At 47.1% G+C, this 20,471-nt stretch overlaps 1 protein-coding gene across 5 annotated transcripts in view; it reads right to left on the bottom strand.

Annotated features, from left to right (window-relative positions):
• Positions 1-20,471, bottom strand: part of ZBTB38 (zinc finger and BTB domain containing 38) — a 116,733-nt gene that overhangs the window by 18,823 nt on the left and 77,439 nt on the right. For 3 of the 5 annotated variants that reach the window (XM_045832137.1, XM_045832140.1, XM_045832139.1), the window contains one exon: positions 957-1,033. The exons of 1 other annotated variant lie outside the window; for it this stretch is intronic. The gene's annotated coding sequence lies outside the window, so the exon portion shown is untranslated. Of the gene's footprint in view, positions 1-956; positions 1,034-3,359; positions 3,420-20,471 lie in introns of those variants that run through there. One more of the 5 variants, XR_006784897.1, reaches the window with a different exon arrangement.

Below are 20,471 nucleotides of genomic sequence, written 5' to 3'. Positions count from 1 at the left end.
AAAGGTTAAGGACTTGCTCAGCCAGGATTTGCTGATCTCAAGTGAATTCACATGCCTCCCCTCCCCCACCAAAAGTATTTAGATGTATCTTCTCATTACAGGCCTGGGAATGATGCAGTCCCAGGCTCAGAGGCTCATGCTGGGGACTGGTCATTCAGGGTACAGCACGAGAGCGCAGGTATGGAGCCTCGGGGAGCACCTAGGGAAGAAACTCTCCAGCATGAGGCCAACTTTTGGTGTAAGCCTTTTCCATGGCAGAGGGAAGGGTCTCCCCTCTGACATGCAGCTGAGACATCATCAGTGTGGCTTGTTAAAACCCTACAGCCAAACTGGGGTATCTTTACCAAGGCTTGTAAGATCCTCTGACAAATGTGTGCTTTTACCACAAGAGAATAAATCCTGAGAGGGCTGAGACTGTTTACCACAGTGTCCCTAGCTCCCAGCGCCGCACTGGGCACATACCAGGTACTCACAAGCTTTTATTAGATAAATGCAAAAATAAAAAGCACCCAAATGCTAAGCTTGACCCACCATACTTGGCACTGTAACTAAGCTTTCTGGATCCAGTGTTAGGTCAATGTGAACTGCCCTGCTATTTTTCAACTCTGCTCAAAAGGGGAAATACATTTGATGAAGATAAAAAAGTGAAGAAGGCTGTCCTGACATGGTAAAAGGAAGAAGAAAAACACGTGCACAAAAGAAACAATCAACACTGCTAGCCTCAAGCTGAGCTGGATCAGACAAGCCAGGGCCTTCCACTGCCCGCAAAGTTGTTACTGTTCTATCAAGTTCAAACATTGAAACACAGCGTTGAAACATTGAAAATTGTCTGCTATTCCTGCTTTGGCTCAAGGGAAGGAAAACAGAGCCCTGGCTGGCAGAGCAGCTGACTCTGATAGGAGCACTGTCCTGTATACCAAAAGGCTGTGGGTTCCAGTCGTGGTCAGGGTACATACCTAGGTTGCAGGTTCAATCCCTGGTTGGGGCACGTACAGAAGGCAACCAATCGATGTCTCTCTCTCTTCCTCTCTCTCTAAAATCAATAAACATATCCTTGGATGAGGATTAGGAAAAAAAGGGGTGGGGGAGAAAAGAGCAATCCTTTAAGCTCTACTGATCTGCTTTATTCTGCTAAGACAAGACAACAGACCCAAAATGGGAGTTGCTTAATGCTAAGCCCATCACCAAACTGAAACTTAGTTTGACTCTCCCAGAAATGGAATCAAATTGACTGACCAGCATTAGCAGGTCATCTTCCTGATAAACACCTGCCATTGCCTACATGGAAAATAACCTTGTAATAACCAATCCACATTTTTGCTCAGTGTAATTATCTTGTTTTGCTCCCTTCTGCCTATAAAATCTCTTGCCTTGTATTTTTGGAGCACCATTCTATTAGATTGCATGCTGCCTGATTCATAAGACACTGAATAAATCCAAAAAGATCTTTAAAATTTACTCTGTTGAATTTTGTTCTTTAACCTTTAAACTCCAAGGATTGGGCCTTCGTCTCCTGGGTGCTTAGAATGAATCAACAACACATTTTTTTAAAAAAACAACTTTTTGCCCTGGCTGGTGTAGCTCAGTGGATTGAGTGCGGGCTGCGAACCAAAGTGTCACAGGTTTGATTCCCAGTCAGGGTACATGCCTGGGCTGCAGGCCATGACCCCCAGCAACTGCACATTGATGTTTCTCTCTCTCTTTCTCCCTCCCTTCCCTCTCTAAGAATAAATAAATAAAATCTTTAAAAAAAAACCCAACTTTTTTAATACTAAAAATTTAAGTTGCAACACATAAGTGTAGGCCTTGGTATACACTTGTAAGAACTTTGTTTCCACGTGATGTCCTCCCTTCAAGCACTCCCAGAGGTCTCCCCTCCCTGGACCACTTTCCTGTTCCTTCTGCTATCTCCTGAATTCAGCCACCTCTCCTGGGGAGCTAAGTGGGAGAAGATGCTGGGCTGAGCGAAGCACCCATGGGCCTCTGGCCTGCTTCTGGGTCACAGGCTCTGGATGCTTGTGCTTCCCAGAGCACGATGTGTGACCTGCTCCAAAAGCAGACACAAACCTTCTTTCCCCATCAGGCAACTGACAGTCAGATGAAAAGGGCACTAGAATGCGTGCTGATGGTAATTCTCAGCAGAGCTGCATATCAGACTTACCTGTGGAACCTCAAAAAATTAAAAACAAAAAAGAGCTAGGTGGCACCCCCAAAGATGAATCAGAGTTTTGGAAGACAGGGTTTGGGCAGGAGTGCTTTTTGCACCCTGCTGCAAATTACTGAGTGATATTGTGCAGATAAGCTGGCTTAACGGCTAACTACACTCTGAAGAAACAGGCCATTACATCTCTTGCTGGGACGGAGCACCTCTCAGCAGCCTCGCTGAGGGCTGCTTTAGAGTGACATTGACATCCCACCACACTTGCGTCAATGTCCCCAACGTGACTTATTCATTTGGCAGGAGGAAGTTCACCTAAATATGCCAGCCATGCGCTGTGCCTCTGATCTCTAACAAACACGTACGTGTGCCCAGTGCCGTTTAACGTGCTCCGTCCCGTTTCAGCCTCATAGCAATCCTGGTTTGCAAATGAGGATGCTGGTGCCCAGAGGAGCTGTGTAACTTGACCAAGGTCATAGAGCTACTGAGAAGCAGAGCTGGGATTCAAACCCCAACAGTATGATTCAAAATCCACACCTGCTGTTTCAGGTTCAGAAGCACCAAGAAATGAGGAATGCAGCTTCTCCCCACCTTTCTTAATATTGAAGGGTCGCCAGCTACAGACCCCAGCCTCCTCACCTGTGTGTGTGTGTGTGTGTGTGTGTGTGTGTGTGTGTGTGTGTTTGGCAAACTTGGAGCCTGGGCTTGAGCAGGCTGCCACGAACAGGGGGACAGGTAAAGTGCCCTGTGAGGGCTGCATCCTCCTCCCTTAACCCCCACCAGAAGGGGCCATTTCTTTAATATGCCATATGCACCAGCCATATGCACCAGCAGGTGGCCCTGGGGTGGACACTTAAAGGGAAATTCAGAATTTTCTGTAGTGTTCTACTTTTAATGCATTTTCTTTAAAAATATAAACTTCAAAGTAATATGTGGCACTCAAAAATATTATCATTTTTATTTTGATCCACTTCCATCTCAAGGTGATGTTTATCAAATGCCTACCACCCACCAGTTACAGAGTATAATAACACAGGGGCTGGTATAAGATGGAGGCGTAGAAAAGGTGCAGTGGTCCCTGGCCAGGTGGCTCAGTTGGTTGGAGTGCTGTCCCATACACCAAAGGTTGCAGGTTTGGTTCCCCATCAGGGCACATACCTAGGTTGTGGTTTTGATCCTTGGCTGGAGCACGTACGGGCACGTATGGGAGGCAGCCAATCGATGTTTCTCTCTCACATCAATGTCTGTCTGTCTCCGCTCTCTAAAATCAATAAGCATATCCTCAGGTGAGGATTAAAAAAAAGGGGGGGTAGTGGGGAGATTAAAGCTACTGAAACAGGAGAACTGAGACCCCGAGGCGTTGTATCAGTCTATTCACTGAACGGGGCGCTACCCCAGGGTGATTTAGGCTGACTTGGGAGCAGACCGACCACGTCAAGTCCTGCACAAAGGCTAAGAGCCTGAATGTGGTGTCAGGTGGACCTGGCCCTGTCACCTCTGCCTGTGACCTCGGACACGTTTCTTAAACTCTGCCCCTCAGCTTCCACATCTGCAAAATGGAGCTAATAGATTCTGCCAGGGTTAACGTGAGGATTCCATGGTAATACCTATAAAGTGTTTGGTGCAGTATCTGGCACAAAAATCAAACTTTAATAAATATTAGCTATTACTGGTATTACTATTAACAACTAATTATTATCAGTCACCTTGTCCCAGGCCCCAAATCCGGGGAAAGTGAAACTCCTTAATGGCAGGGACAAATGCTTTATTTCCCTGTGTGCCCAGGGCTCCCATGCCCCTCACAGAGGGGCTCACTCACTGCTCTTCCCAGATGCAGAGGGCGGCAACATCTGAGCCTGAGCTCATATTTGGGCACTTAGTCACATGTGCCGTCTAAATGATTTTCCTTTCTTTCTTTAGTTGCATTGTTTGCATTTCTTCTAAGCATGCAGAAAAAGGCATTAAGGATTTAAATAAAAATCATTCAAGTTTGTTACTTCTTAGCAACTCTGGTAAAAAGCCTGATAGGAAGCAGACCAACGTAATTTGTTTAAGACAAACACTTAAATCACTGATGAACTTTCCCATGTGTACGTGCTTGCCCACTTAAACCAGAAGGTCACGCCAATTTGGCTGGATAAAACAAGGCTAGGGCACTGTTTATTGGGTCATGTGCCTGTTTATATAGCGCCATTCTTAACTTCATGAAAAGGTTCCCCTGGGTCCTGCTTCATCCCCTCTCCTGTCTGTTTACAGATTCCTGGCAGACCATTTGCTTCTCTCCCCTCACTCCAAGGGGATTTTGGGAGGGCAAAGTCCTGGGACCTCTTCTCTCTGACTTTAAACTAGGAACCTAGTAACATGTCAGTTTGGTTATGACTATTTTGAGTGAATACTTTGTTGTTTGATTTTTAATTTAAAATTCTTTAAGTCTCAGTTTAATGGATTCATTAGGTTGTTATTTGCTCAGACAGAAATATTGAAAATGTTGGTTAGGTTTGAAGTTTAGCATATTTATGTGCTTATTTTGAATTTTGGTTCAAGGACTACCATCAAAATCTTTGATTAAAATTTTTGACAACTGTCAGAAGTAGTCAGCAGTTGCAAGCTTTCTTTCCCTTTTCCTGTTCCACTCTTCCTACTTAGTGTCTTTAGCCTCAGAGGGTGGAGCAGGGCCTCTGCTCACACACTCCCGGGTTCAAATTCCAGATCTGCCACTCAGTAGCTGTATGAACTTGGACAAGTTAATTACCATCTCAAGAAATGCACCCTCCATCTATTAAATAGATATAATAGTGCAACTTAGTTCTTAATAGGATTAGATGAGATAATATAGATACAATGTATCTCCTATTGCTCTTTTTCACCCTGATGATTTTCCACAGAAAGTCCAGAAAACAAAACAATACCTACGACTCTTTTCTCTAGCCCATCTCATTATGTTAATAGCAACCAATTTAATGCTTGTTGATTGAAAGGGTGCTGGAAGCCAGGGTCATTTTGCAAGTGGGGATTTCCCTGAGGCTCAAGTGGAGAATAAGTGGCCTGGAGAGTCTCTGGCTTCCAGGACTCCCAGTGAGCCTGGGCAAGATCAGCTCTGCAGGCTGGATGGTCAGGAGTTACTAGGCTCAGGCCAGGCGGACTCAAAAGAAGGGAAGTTAGCTAAAATGTGCTCGTGGAAGGTTAGTGCAAAAATAAATAGTAAAATAAGGGAGTGTGGGTTCATTATAGACATTGTAATGTAACTGAAAGAATGCACACTTTTAAAGAATAGATACATGCATCACAATGTAATATGATGATACATAAAGCCAGTAACTGTGTATTAACAGATGCTAAATCAGTAACGCTACTGTTTGGGGAGCCCTGCATGCCTATTAAAGATACTGCACTTCCGTACCCCTGCAGCCCTTCTGTGAAGAGTAAGTACAGAGTGAGAACTTTGAACAGCCAGAGAACTTCTACCCCTTGAGTAGTTTCTCTAGGTCCCAGATTGCTCCTTCCAGTCTGGGCAAAGGCACTGAGACTGCCCTCAGACCATCATCTTAGCCCCAGATTGCATTCTCACTATGGTTCTTCACATGCAGAAACAACACACGCAAAGGTGACCAGCCTCACTAGCATTAGGAGACGAAGCTGGGGAAGGCAAAGCATTTTACAACCCTGAGTGCTCTGTTCCCTACACACCTTCATTCTGTTCCCTTCTCCTCTGGCTGGGAAGCGGGCATTTAAGCACAGTAAGACAAGTTAGGCTCTGAGTGGCAACCTATGCCAGCAGGAAGGAGAGGAGGCAGGGCAGAGGGGTGACTTAGATCAGGAGAGGTGGCACTGGAGGCAGGATACAGGGAGAGGGAGGCCATGGAAGAAGACTCTTGGAACTCCCTTCTGAGGAGGCCTCTGTATTGATGCCTCCCTAATAAGCAGAACCCCAGGTGTACAACAACTCAGGAGAAGGTCTGGCTTCCTGTGTCACTGAGCCTGCCCACTCTGCTCTTCCAGGGGTCTTAATAATAGGGTTAGAGTCACATAAGGAAATTGCACAGGTCAGTGCCTAGTTCTGAGAGCAGGTGGCCCCTCTTAAAAACATGATCCCTTAGAGAGGGCCTTTCCCTGGCAGTGGCTTTTTCAGGGCTGTGTTTTGAGGTTCCTTTACATTGGATGAGCCAGAGCCCACTCCCAGGCCACAGTGCCATGTCCACAAGATGGTGCTGAGTGCACACAAGGAAATGCTCTTGTGTTCCAAGGAGCTGGCAATCCAGTCCCCCAGAATCATTCTCAAAGTGGGCAAATGAGCTTCCCAATAAACAGACGGTTGGTGTTTCAGGTAACAAAAAGCCAAGGCGGGTGCTTCTCAGTGGAGCGTGCTCTCTAACTCAGTCTGGATTTGCTACAAACGGATTCTAGAGATTCTTCAGAGCAGGGGTGGGGGCTGCTCCACCCAGTGCGGGAATTTTCTCTTTAGAAGAGCAGTTCTCACCGAAACAGTCATGGGGCCCTGAACTGTGTGACCTCTGCCACATGACGGCCCTTCGAGAGTTTACTGGGCTTATCCCTTTCCTGGGCTGAACATCACAGATTCCTTTAAATGTTCCCTGGTAGAAGAATTTTACAGACAAAAGGAACTTTACGGGTTATTAATTTCAACATTTTCATTTCAGATTATGAAAATCAAAGCATGGAGAAGTAACTTGCCCAAGATTCCGTGGTGTGACCAAAACACACCTTCAGATTTTCAGTCCCACATGCTTCACTGTACTCCTCAAGTGGCAGGCTTGGGCCGCTTACCAACAGCAGGGCCTTAGAAGGTACTCGACTTCCGGCCAAGATGGAGGCATAGGTAGACACACTGTGCCTCCTCACACAACCCAGATAAGGACAACAACAATTTAGAAACAGAATAACAACCAGAACTGACAGAAAATTGAACTGTATGGAAGTCAGACAATCAAGGAGTTAAAATAGACACGTTCATCCATACCAGTAGAGGGGCAGAGTAGGGAAGCTGGGCAGAGAGGGGTCACGTGGCACAAAGAGTGGTGGGACTGAGCGTGTAAGACCGCAGTGGGCAGACCCTGGGCGTGCAAGCTGTGGCTGGCAAACCCTGGCTGAGGGGTGGCAACTGGCAGAGCCAGTGAGGTGGTGATTGTGAAGCAAGGCACTGAGTGCAACCCAGGATCACAGTGCTGGGAAACAGAGCCTCGGGGCACTGATTGAAAACACCTGTGGGGGTTGAGGTGCAGGGAGAGACTCTCAGCCTCACAGGAGAGGTGGTTGGAAAGACCCATGGGTGCACAAGTTCACCCACACGGGAATCAGCACCAGAAAGGCCCAGTTTGCTTGGGGGGAAGTGGCGGAAGGGACTAAAATCGGCAGAGAGTGGAGAAAGCACCATTGTTCCCTCTCGGGGGAACAATGTATGTAGCCATCCCCACATACAGTGTCACAACCCAGCGACTGGGTTGCCCTACCCTGGTGAACACCTAAGGCTCCACCCCTCATACGTAACAGGTGTGACCAGACCAAGAAAAAAAAAAGATGGCTCAAACAGAAGAACAAATGAAAGCCCCAGAACCCATCCTTTTAAGTGACCAAGAGATAGCCAGTCTATCAGATGCACAGTTCAAAACACTGGTGATCAGGATGCTCACAGAATTGGTTGATTTTGGTCACAAATTAAATGAAAAAATGAAGGCTACAATAAGTGAAATGAAAAAAAAATACACAGGAAACCAATAGTGATGGAAAGAAAGCTGGGTCTCACATCAATGGAGTGGACCAGAAGGAAGAAAGAAATAATCAAACAGAAAAGAATGAAAAAATAAAAATTCAAAAAAGTGAGGAGAGGCTTAGGAACATCCAGGACATCTTTAAATGTTCCAACATCCGAATTATAGGGGTACCAGAAGGAGAAGAAGAAGAACAACAAGTGGAAAACTTACCTGAACAAATAATAAAGGAGAACTTCCCCAATCTGGCAAAGGGAATAGACTTCCAGGAAATCCAGGACACTCAGAGAGTCCCAAAGAAGTTGGACCCAAGGAGGAACACACCAAGGCACATCATAATTACATCAGCCAAGGTAAAAATGAAGGAGAGAATCCTAGAAGCCACAAGGAGTTCTCATCAGACTGTCAGCTGATTTCTCAAAAGAGACCTTACAGGCAAGAAGGGGCTGGAAGGAAGTATTCCAAGTCATGAAAGGCAAGGACCCACATCCAAGATTGTTCTATCCAGCAAAGTTTTCATTTAGAATGGAAGGGCAGATAAAGTGCTTAGATAAGGTCAGGGTAAAGGAGTTCATCATCACCAAGCCCTTATTTTATGAAATGTTAAAGGGACTTATCTAAGAAAAAGAAGATCAAAAACATGTATAGTAAAATGACAGCAAATTCACAACTATTAACAACCACACCTAAAATAAAAACAAACTAAGCAAACAACTAGAACAGGAACAGAACCACAGAAATGGACATCACATGGAGGGTTAGCAGCAGGGGAGTGGGAGGAGGAAAGAGGGGGGTAAAAGGTACGGAGAATAAGTCGCATAGATGGTAGGTAGAAAATAGACAGGGGGAGGACAATAATAATATGGGGAATGTAGAAGCTAAAGAACTTATGACACATGGACATGAATTAGAGGGGGGAATGTGGGTGGGGTAGGGTGTGCAGGGTTGAGGGGGATGGAGGGGGGAATGGGACAGCTGTAACAGCATAATCAATAAAATATTTTTAAAAAGAAGAAAGAAAGAAAGAAAGTACTTATCTCACCGAGCCCTGGTCTCCTCTACAAATCGGAAGGAAGGACACACACTCCAACACGTCCCTCCCGTGGTGCAGGGGATGAGGCGAGGGTGCCTGAGCACCCCGCTAGCAGGCAGAGAACAGCCAAGTACTCAATAACTGATTTTATTTACAACATACGGGCTATTATTTTTTCTTTTTTTGCATGGAATTCTTCCTCCCCTTGTTTTTCCTTTTCCTTTTCAGCTTCCAAACTTCCAGGGCTGAATTTTTTAGCCAAAACTTAAAAATTCCCTTATTTATTCTGCTTATATTCAATTGGAGTATTTTAGAATGTCAATTCTGTCTTAAGATATATCTACTGATCCCTTAAACATGCCGGGCTGGTTCCTCCCCCACGCACCTTCAGGTGAGTTCGGCAGGTGACGTCCACGACAGAGAGCCACGACTGTTTTCCGTGCCCACCTCTGGAAGAGAGGCAGATCGCGACCCTTCTTCTTACCCATTCAGGTTACATTTTGAGACGGAGGCTGTTATACTAATAATAGCTTGGAAAATGTTTTCCAACCTATTATAATACAAAACTAAAGCCCTGGCTTCATCTTTAAGGAGGAAGGAAGCTGAATGCACACGAGCAGGAAGGGGCCCTGCGAGGAGCAGTGTGCGCCACGTCACACAGTCCCGCCCCTGGAATTGATTTGCTGAGCCCTCAGGGTGAGGGCGCTCCCGCACTGGGAGGCCTTCAGAGCAGCTGAACATGAAACTACTGGGAATCACCTACGCAGAAAAGAATGGGACGTCAAGATCCCAGGAGCTGACGTGTGGTCCCTGAGCTGGTCCGTGGTTCCAGTGACTCGACCTTGATTCTCAACCAGGTTCACTCGCTCAGCCCCATTGCTTCAGTATGCACAGCCAGTTCCAACCTTCTAAACATTCTCCTCCATCCCTGCACCCTCCCTAACTCGCTCAGGCCATTTGGTTTTCTGGGGCTCGCCCCCCAGTTTCCTCCTACTGCCCCGCCAGGGAAAGCAGGCAGCCTGTACTCCTCCCTGCCGCATCCACCTACCGAGCAGAACCCCGCCCCCCCATCCTGACTCTTCCCAAAGGCCAACTTTCTGCCCCCCCCCCACCCGCCCGCATGCACAGAGCAAAGGCAAGGACACCTGTCCTTACTCCTGTTTAACCCTTTGCTGCCTACAAGCCACTTTCATACGTACCACCTGCTTTTCTGTCTCACAACACCCCACGGGCTATGAAATAATATTTCCATTTCCATGATGAAGACACTGAGGCTCAGAAAAATGAAGCCAAATCCCAATACCACACAGCCTGTTGTGGACAGTCGGGTTTTCAACCCTGATCTTGTGACCTGGGTCACAAACTTTTTCTAGCATACCTAAAAGGAAGCCTATGTTTATGTGATTTCAAGTGTTGGTAGATATAAATCACCAATCTCATCTTTTGATTGATGTTTCATGGTTGTTAGTTTTCTGCCAAATTCCAGGTCAAAAATGTATTTGTATTTGCCATTCAAAAAAAATCTATATATCATTAGCTATTTTTACCAATAAAACCAATTTTTTCCTGATTGGCCTATATTAACACACTGCCAGCCTAGTAATCATCTACATATCTACTGTGTTTACTCTGCCATCCTGCCTTCCCTGACTGCACAGCATTTTGTTTGACTCATTCTGTAAATGGGGATGACTCCTGAGATGATTACTGTAACAGATGAATGAAGCAACGATTATAGAGACCTTAGCTAGTAAGTGTTCAGTTAATGGTATTCCTCGCATCTGCACATATCACCACTATGCTACTACTGCCACATCTTCCTCACATTCATTAAAACCAAGTGTTTCTGTTTTCCTAACAGATGTCCAGTGAGGTATAAGGCAGCATGGGCCCAATAATTCAGAAAAGCAGAAAAACGATTTCATTCCCTTGGCCCGGTTAACACTTTATTTCTTCCCTCATTCAGCAACCTCTGGAGTCTACAGTTCAAGGGAGGAGATGGGGAGCAGGCCCCACGGCTTCTCTGTGAGGACCGCCATGCTCCACAGCCAGTGCCAGGGCTTGGAGGAGGCCGGCTTAAATGGCCGGCCTCCTCTGAGAGCAGGAAGAGAGTCAGAAACAGAGGGCAGACTGAGCCTTGAACGATAGAGAGCATACATAAAATAAGTCAGACGGAGAAAGACAAATGCCACGTGACTTCACTCACATGTGGAATCTGAAGAACAAAATAGAGGCAGATGCATAGATACCAAGAACAAACTGATGGTCACCAGATGGCGGGGTGGAGGGGCTGGAGGAGAAAGGTGAAGGGACTAGGAAGTGCGAGCTGGTGGCTACAAAACAGTCAGGGGGTGTGAAGCACAGCATGGGAACTAGAGTCAGCGTATGGTCACCACTGGTGCCAGGCGGTGGTGCCCAACGGTGGTGTCATGGTGGCGCCAAGTGAGCGCTTGACCTATTGGGAGACCACTTAGTAAGGAATGTGATTGTCTAACCGCTATACACTGCACCTGAAACTAATGATAACTAACAAGATGATATTGAATGTAAACTGTATTTGAAAAAATAAATTTAGTTCCTTGGTGCCACCCCAGACTGACTGAGTCAGAATGGCTATGGGTAAGAACCCAGGAATGGATTTTTAGCAAGTTCCCAGGGGCTTCAAAATCAAGGCTGGGTTTGGGAACTGCTTCCGTTTCCTAGGGCTGCCATGACCTGTTGTGCAAACCTGTGACTCAAAACAAGAGAAACGTATCCTCTCACAGCTCTGGAGGCCAGCAGCCCACAGTCACCAGCTGACAGGGCCGTGCTCTGTTGGAAGGCTCTGGGGGCCGATCCTTCCTTGCCCCTTCCAGCTTCTGCTGGACCCAGCAGCTCCCTGGCTTATGGCTGCATAACACCAACCTCTGCCCCCACATTCACATGGCCTGCTCCTCCTCACACGTCCTCCTCTGTGTGTCTCTGACACAGACGCTTGTCTTTGGATTTAGGGCCCACCCCACAATCCAGAATGGACTCATCTTGAGATCCTTAATTAACTTACATCTGGAAAAATCCTTTTTACAAATAAGGTTACATTCACAGCTCTGGGGGTGTGCACATATCTTACGGGGTGGGGAGACACCATTCAAGCCACTACAGATGCCATGGCGACCCCTCTCATCTGGATGAATGGGAGAGAGGGCAGGATGCAGAAGTCCAGGCTAAGCTCCCTGACAGTGGCAGGAAGATGAGGAAGAAAAGAGGAAGAGAGAGCCATTTTAGGAACTGCTCGGATCTGCAGCTGCACTTTCTGCTCCTGGACCACCTACAGGACCCCCCAGGTCACCAGGTGTCCAGGCCACAAGGCCACCTGGATGTACCTTACAGAATGGAAAAAAAATCACCACAATCACAAATTCATAGAATGCTAGACCCGGTTACCCTCAAATTATGGGTGAGAGCTTTGAAGGGCTGAAAGGCTTTTAGTTAATTCACTTTCTAAACTAAATTAATTTGATATGAAGCTAGGATTTCATCCTCAAGATGTGGACACTTTCTCCTTACTAACCCGGTAGCTTCCAGTCCAGATAAGAAGTCACCGTGGCACCATGGGATTGGTTGTTTCTGTCTTTTGAAACGTTCCCTCAGGAGCAGGCGATGTTCTCTGTCACGAATGTTAAAGGAGGTCCACCCACCACCTCCCTTCCCACCACCCACTAGGGTCCCCAAATCCTCACTGAGTGGTTCACCCCTCATTTTTCCACTGAAAAACACATACCCACCACCACCGAAGTCCTACATTATAATTAAGTCAGTTCCCAGACACGCAAAGGTCTTCTCTCCTCTCACAAAGGAATTTCCCTTCTTGGCAACAAGGTTTGCAGGGCCAGAAGGTCAATGAGTGGTGGGCAGGGTGGAAGCAGGTGCTACGTCGGCGTTAAAGTCACAGGCAGGGAACAACAGCTTTCAGAACCAGATTTCATCATACATCCCTACAGTGTAACATCAAAGGCGCCCCCAGCCCCCACTCCCTAAGACAGTCCCGAGGCACCTCCTAGCCAGCAACCCACAAGGACCAAGCCCTGTGCAAGCCTGTCCCTGTGCTTCACCCCAGCACCTGTCACAGTGCTCCCCGACACCAACACACACGAGTCAGCGGGGGATCGCATGAGGTGCACTTCCTGGCCCAGGGGGTCGTGCACATGCGGTCCATCTTCACTTACATCAGCGCGGAGATGGCTGAGGTACACAACCAAGTTTCAGGTCTAAGTGGACCTTACCTGCTGGTGAAACCATAATATGCCGGTGACGAGTATGGCGATGACAACGAAAGCTAATATTTACTGAGCACTTTCCACATGACAGGCCATGTGTTAAGTGCTTTACAGATATTGACTCAGCACCCAGAGAGCTGAGGAAAATGGGAGTGGTTAAGAGAGGTTTAGAAAACTGGAAAGGCATTATAAATTCCAGGATGTGCAGATGGTCAGTCAAGCGTCAACAGAGAGCGAGGACAATTCTCCCACTGTCCTAGTCCAGGACTAGTTGGGGAGTTGCTAAGTGCTTGATGTTTCAGGAAGCATCCTGGGGCCAAGCAGGTTAACACCACAGACCAAGTATACCAAGATACGCCTGCTGTCCTTCAGTGGCATTCCCTGGTCTGGCGCCACCAGGTGAGCCTCTGCAGGCTTAGCTCCCTCCAGCTGCCTTGGGAGTGGCCTCCCAGGATTAGGAGGGCTTCCTTTGGCAGGTTCTTCTGTCCCACCCCAAGATGCACACACTGATCCCTGGGCAGCTGAATCAAGACCACGTCTGATGCCTTTCTAGATGTCCCCCACATGTCCTTGCATATTCATGCTGTGTTCTGCTGCTGACTCTACTGACTGGTCACTCTGCCTGTATAAGCTGGACATGGTTTATAGCCAAATTGGCTTCTTTGTTTGCTGTGACATGGAGAAGGCTCAATGGCCATGACTTCTCCTTGGGCTGGGTCTCAGAGAGCTTCAAGCCCAACACTCAGCAGGAAAGACTGGGCAGGCTGCCACTGCGAAAAGCCAGACTGGTGGGCTGAGTCGGATGGCAGGGCTCTGTAACTGTCCACTGCGGACCTGTTTCAGTCAGCCCCACATTAGTTTTTTAAAATTTCATACCCTCTGCTTTGTCTAACCACTCTTTCTTCTCATACCCTGCGGTGATGCTCTGGCCCTGCTCTGGCCCTGCTGATGTGGAACGTTCATATCACCTTTCTGCCCCTGTTATGTACCTGAATTTTAGGCCCTAATTTATAAGTATAAATCACTTACGCATTTTGTTCTGCCTATTAACATTTCACTATCTATACAATGATTCACTGTCCCCCTAAAATGTAAATTGTGAGATATCAGTATTCAAGCTTTCAAAACTACCAAAGTATCCTTCTTTTTTTTTTTAACATGACTCACTTTCCTCATTGTCTTTATTTATTTATTCATTTTTAGACAGAGGGGAAGGGAGGGAGAAAGAGAGGGAGAGAAACATCAATGTGTGGTTGCCTCTTGAGCGCCTCCTAATGGAGACCTGGCCCGCAACCCAGGCATGTGCCCTGACTGGGAATCAAACCTGCGACCTTTTGGTTTGCGGGCCAGCTCTCAATCTACTGAGCCACATCAACTAGGGCTGAAGTATCCCATCTTAATGAAGGACAGGTGATGAGACACCTTAACATGGAATATACTTGGGCCATATAATATTTCAGGATCCCTCCAGCTTGTTCATTCCCATGTGGAACATTTCTTTAATATATGAATCCCAGGGGGCAGAGGGGCATACATCAAACTCTTCACTTTGTTTTAAAAGTCACTTTAATTACAGGGTCAGCTCAAGCTTTTGGAAGGAAGGGATATTCAACTTCTAAACACCACTCCAAAAAATCAGATCCATACTCGCAAGGTTGCCCCAGCTGTCCTTTTTAAAAGAAGATCCGACCTTCATCACTAGCAGGTGTGCACAGACCTTTTTTGGTAGCTGCTTGCGGGGTCAGGGTACGCTGTGCTGACACCACCCTCCATCAACGTGACGCACAACAACAACTCCAAAACTAGATCGCAGAAGTGGGGCACGGACTACCTGGCAGGGCTTCAAACAATGGGGTCAACACCACCCAGCACGTCCACCGGGATCACCAGTGTCCTCGGGGACTCTCCCGGATGAGGACAATGGTGGTCAACCCAAGGACGTAAAATCTGCTGTAGAGACGTAGGATGGGGGAGCGTGGGCACATGGGGCACACAGCTTTGCCCTTTGGTCTAGACAACAGTCTACACATCTCCCGCGCTGGTGGGGGCCTCCTGGAGAAGGGCAGCGATGCTCTGGTCCTGCTCTGCCCTGCCTCCTCCCCACCATCAACAGACAGGCCACATTTGCAGTGGTTTCCCCTCTGGCTCCAGACACAAAATGTACGAGGACAATTTCTGTGTGCCTGGGCTCTCCTGCATCTGAGTCCACATACATGCTTTCCCTGTACACACACTTCCTTCTCTCATTCCTCCTCCCACGTTTTCCACCATTTCTATAACCACCCCCCATTTCTGCAGTTTGGAGCCACTGCTGGCTGTACTGCAGTCTCTGCAGGGAGGCCAGACGTGGCCGCGCAGGCCTCTGAGGCAGCACAGGAATGTGAAACAGTCGCTTCCTCCCGGGGCGCAGGAGAGGCCGGTGACCGGCAGAGCTGTCGAGCAGCCCGGGTAGGCCTGGCACACAACTAGAAGCACAACAACTCTTCTACCGCGGAAATGCTATCAAAACTCCAGCTGGTCACACAAATGGATGCACAATGGTTCAGACAAAAGAAAGGTGAGGAAAATTGCTGGGCAGGGAGAGGGAAGAATACCAAAGGGACAAAGTTCCAGTTAGCTTTTGCCAACTTCACCCCAAAACAAATTTAACTAAAAACGAATGAAGGTTTCTGGCCCTAGTCAGGGATCCAAACCGTCCCCCTGTTCACCTTTCACCTGTGTTAGAACGACATTATCTGGGGGAAGGGGGACCAGGGAACAATGACACAATAAGTCACCTAGAGTTAAACAAGTAAAATTCCCAAAGCAAACCCAAACCCACTGCTGATAAAAACGCACAACAGGCTGTTTAGAAAAATTATGCTTTAAATACACTGGTCTAAAAAAATCCAAAGAACAGGCTGTTCTGTAGAACTGTTCCAGTTTCTGCTTGTGCTTTCATTTTAGAAAACAAGCGCTCAGATGCCACGGTGGGAGGAGCCGCACACAGGGACTCAGACGCACAGAAAATGGCCACCGGTTCCAGAAACCTGAACACAACAAACAGGGCACTCGGGGGACCCTCTGCGAGCACACGCCACTTACCTTTCCCAAGGGTAATTATCTAGAGACAGAGATAACCTTTTTTCCCCAACCAGTGACATAAATCACGGCCTCCAATGTGTTTGCTGAACGCCACGAGGACTGACACCCGACTTTTATTACCCTCCCTGCTCAGGGAACCTCATGGGGGGCAAATAAGTATTTTTTAAACTTAGGTAGCTGCTGGGCTTGGAGGTAAGACTCCCATTTAAGCTTCATAAAAGAAAAAGAAAGACCTAAAAAATGTTTCCTAAAATAGAGAGAAGCGCAAATCATCTTATCAGAAACTCTACTTATTATTAAGTAGAGAAGAAAGTCTTAAAATAGATCATTCAGACGTGGCAGAAAGCTCTTGACTGTTTTTTAAACGGTCAAAATCAAAAACAAATATTAGGGCCCTGGCTGCTGTGGCTCAGTGGATTGAGCACCAGCCCGTGCACTGAAATGTCACCGGTTAGATTCCCAGACAGAGCACATGCCTGGGTTTCGGGCCAGGTCCCCAGTTGGGGGCGCTCAAGAGGCAACCGATGGTTGTTTCTCTTGCACATGGATGCTCTGCTCCCTTTCTTTCTCCTTCCTTCCCCTCTCTTTCTCTCTCCTTCCCCTCTCTTTCCCCTCTCTCTAAAAGTAAATACATAAAATCTTTAAAAACACCATATTAGAAATATTAAATATACAACAAACAGGGTAAGAAACTCACTTTGTAGTATATTCATTTAGGGGAAAAAATGTTCTCCAGGGTAATTTACATGGGGGTGCTTCTGTGCAAAGTCAACCTACAGAGAGCAGTGGCTCAAGAAACTCTAGAATTGCTAGACCTTGACAGGAAATTTCTTAAAAATCTATTTAACACAGCACTTGGGGCAGGCCAGTTCTCTCACGTGGGAGCAAAACCCCAGTTGGGGCCTCATTTTACTGCCACAGCATTGCTTTTCCCACCTATCCTAGTACCTTCCTCAAAGCGGTCCTCCCTGCCTCGTTAAAGCAAAGGTGGAACTTGCATGGGTCCCAGCCCAGGGCAGAACACAGCAGAGTGTGGTTCTGCAGCAGGCAGCCAGGCAGCAGGTCTGACGTCGGCTACTGTGAGGCCGCCTCCACCGGTGAGCATCAGAGAGGCACTGAGACCTTGAGAAGAAGCCTTGCTCTTTGAGTTCGTGTCAGGGCCAACAAGGCCAGAACAAACTGGTATAAGCAGGGACAGACCAGAATGCTGAGTAGGTTTTTCAAGAGGAAATCCTTACTTTGGGCTAGGAGTGAATCAACGTTCTATTTATTAGAGCTAATCAAAAACCTCCACGCTTCACGTGAGAATGCAAACAGGTTTTGAATGCGAGTCTCTCATGCCTTGCGAGGTAATGCATTCAGCTCTGTTTTCACTGAATCGGTGGTCTTATTATCTAATTGTAATCAACTCGACAAATAACCAGAAGTTGTTCTAACACATGAACAGGAAGAAGAACACAAACAAAACGGGGCCTAGAGAAACGAGTCGACTCACAAAGCAGGAAGTGGCAGCTCATCTCCACCTAGCCCTGCGAGGTCTGCCTCCGTGGGGCGCTGACATAACCCCAGGTCACCCCTCTAGAACCTCCACTGGACTGCTCATGGAAATGCACTCTGGGATGAACGCGTTCCAAGTGGTAGCCAGTAACACAGCTTGTGCAATCTCGGTCTTCTTCCTCATTCTCCCTGAGAATATGTTTAATTTCTTTCAAAAGTCAATTATTGTATAGCTTAGTAATTTTCATTTAAATAAGAGAAAAAATGCTTTAACAAGATAGGAAACAGCCTTCTGCCTCTCCCACTTCAGAAAGACATTTTCTTGACTACCTTAAACGACAAGAATCCAAGTGCTTCAGGGGACAGAGGTCTGCCTCTTGGTGTCCCCTGTGTGTCTGCTAGAAGCCCAGCGGGCATTATGGCTCACTGTCACCCACAGAACTGTTCAGCCCCTTTAAGCTTTGCTTGCAGATTGCCACCTCCTGCTCTCCTGACGACCTGCCCCAAGACAGGACCTGCCTGTTTCTGCAGAGAACATGCTGAACTGGGCACAGGACACTGGGTTCTGTTCCCAGTGTGGCACTGACTGTGTGACCTTGAGCAAGTCCATTCCCTTTTGGAATGTGAAGAGTCTGGGCTAGCCCATGCCTCAGGTTCTTTCTAGCGGCCAAGATGTGGAAACGATGACTCTCTACCTCCCATTTTGTCTCTTTTTGATCGACTCCCAGCTAGTCTCAATTTTTCTGTAAGAATGTTCATTTTCTCCAAAGTGGACAATCTCTCCCATCCTTAAATTCAGACATTGTCCCTATAAGTGTATGGGGCAAAGGCTGAACCCAAAGTCTGGCTAGTACGAGTGCATGCATGAGGACAGTTGGGGGGAGTCTGGAAATCGGGGCCCCTGGGAGACCCTGGACATGGAGGTTTTCTGCTTTAACGCAGCACTTCTGCTTTTCTCCCGGGGAGGAAAGAAACTACTGCTGGGAGGAACCTTAGCCACCACTGAGCCAAACCTCTGGTTACAGGTGAGTAAACCAAGCCAGCAGTCACTGGACTTTCTTTCCCAAGGTTGCATAGCGGCAGGGCAAGGGAATAAGTCCCAGATCTCCTTCTGCTCTGGGACGTCTTTTTACCTCCCTCTGCAGGGCTCTGGCTCTTTCTCTTGCCCACTGGGCCTCAGAGGGTAATCAACAAACCCTGAGCACTTCTGGGAAAACCCTCAAAAACTCTTTTATTTTATTTAAAGATTTTTATTTATTTACAGAGAGGGAAGAACGGGAGGAAAAAGAGGGAGAGAAACATCGATGTGTGAGAGGTACATTGATCAGTTGTCTCTCACACGCCCCTAACCGGGGACCTGGCCCACAACCCAGGCATGTGCCCTGACTGGGAATCAAACTGATATCCTTTTGGTTTGCAGGCTAGTGCTCAATCCACTGAGCCACACCACCCAGGACAGGAACTCTTTTAAACTTTCAGCTGGCATGGCCACTCTGGAAACATCTAGCTGGGTAGAGCGACAGTGATAGCTCTGTCAAGACACAAACTGATTGATCTTCTCAGTCCCGAAATTCATTGGTATTTGAGAAAAGCTTGTGGCAGCACCTAGGCGGTAGATAAGGACAGGTGAGGGAGACAGGGAGGCCCCATGGTACTAGGGCAGGGTCCTGCTCTAGTACCCGGCACACAGAGCTGATGTTTACTGAACAAATTCAAGTCTGCACATTACCTCTGCCCACTTGCTTCTTGTCAAAAATTATGAGGTTACAGTAACACCAGAGACAAGGGTCTTGAAGTCTCTGGGCTAAAATCAGGAACAGTGATCTACAGCATACTCTCACTATGTGGCTGGGGAAACAACCCAGGCATGGAGAGAAGAGGCAGGACTTTGGAGTCAGGTAAGACCCAGGGTGTGAAAATCTCATCTCTACAACATTGGCTACAGTACCGAGCCTCTCTGCCTCAATTCCCCCACACCAGCTTATTTTGAGCTACTAATAAGATGGCTGAGCTAATGCACAAAAGGTGCAGAACTGACTGTCTGTCTTACCTTCCCAGGAGCTATGGGTATAGACAGAGAAACCCCATTTCTAGGCAAAGCTCCAGGCCACTGGCATCTTCTTCCAAGAGAAGCAAACCGTCAACGAATCATCTGATTTTTGAATTATGTACAAGGAACATAAAACCCAACTCAATATATACAAGTGAATATGCTTTATAGCCTCCCTATGTAGCTGCAACACCAAACGTGTCTCAATCCTTTTTTGTGAACAAGCAGAGAGCTAGGAATAGGAGGGGAAAAAAGGAGTAATAACTTTCTCTTCTATAAAATGAGGTTGGGATAGATGAACAATGTGAACTATCCTCAAAATTACATGATTCCAAGATTCAGGGTGTGAGAGAAATGCAATATAATGGCAGACGTTTATCATCCAGAAGACACAGAGTCAGATAGATAAATGCATTAAAACGTTTTAATGGCATGGCTGTACAATGTCACTGCCATTAAAGGGACTACTGATAATAACATTTACAGTTACAACGGTTTTGCAAGCTCTGAGCACAGGGAGAGGGTCTCAGCACTTGTTCCACAGGAAAAGAAGCTGAGCTGGGGGCTGCGCGTTGCCCAGTACTGCTGTGGATATGCAGCAAAGGTGAGTGCGGAGACACTACCATTCCTCTGTTACCTGGGATTCACTTGTTTTTATCTTATTACA

Source organism: Phyllostomus hastatus, unplaced genomic scaffold, assembly GCF_019186645.2.
Source record: "Phyllostomus hastatus isolate PE091 unplaced genomic scaffold, TTU_PhHast_1.1 phas_contig_16, whole genome shotgun sequence".
Classification (NCBI taxonomy): domain Eukaryota; kingdom Metazoa; phylum Chordata; class Mammalia; order Chiroptera; family Phyllostomidae; genus Phyllostomus; species Phyllostomus hastatus.
Note: the sequence above shows the minus strand (reverse complement) of the source record. Positions and strands in the feature narration are given on the sequence as shown.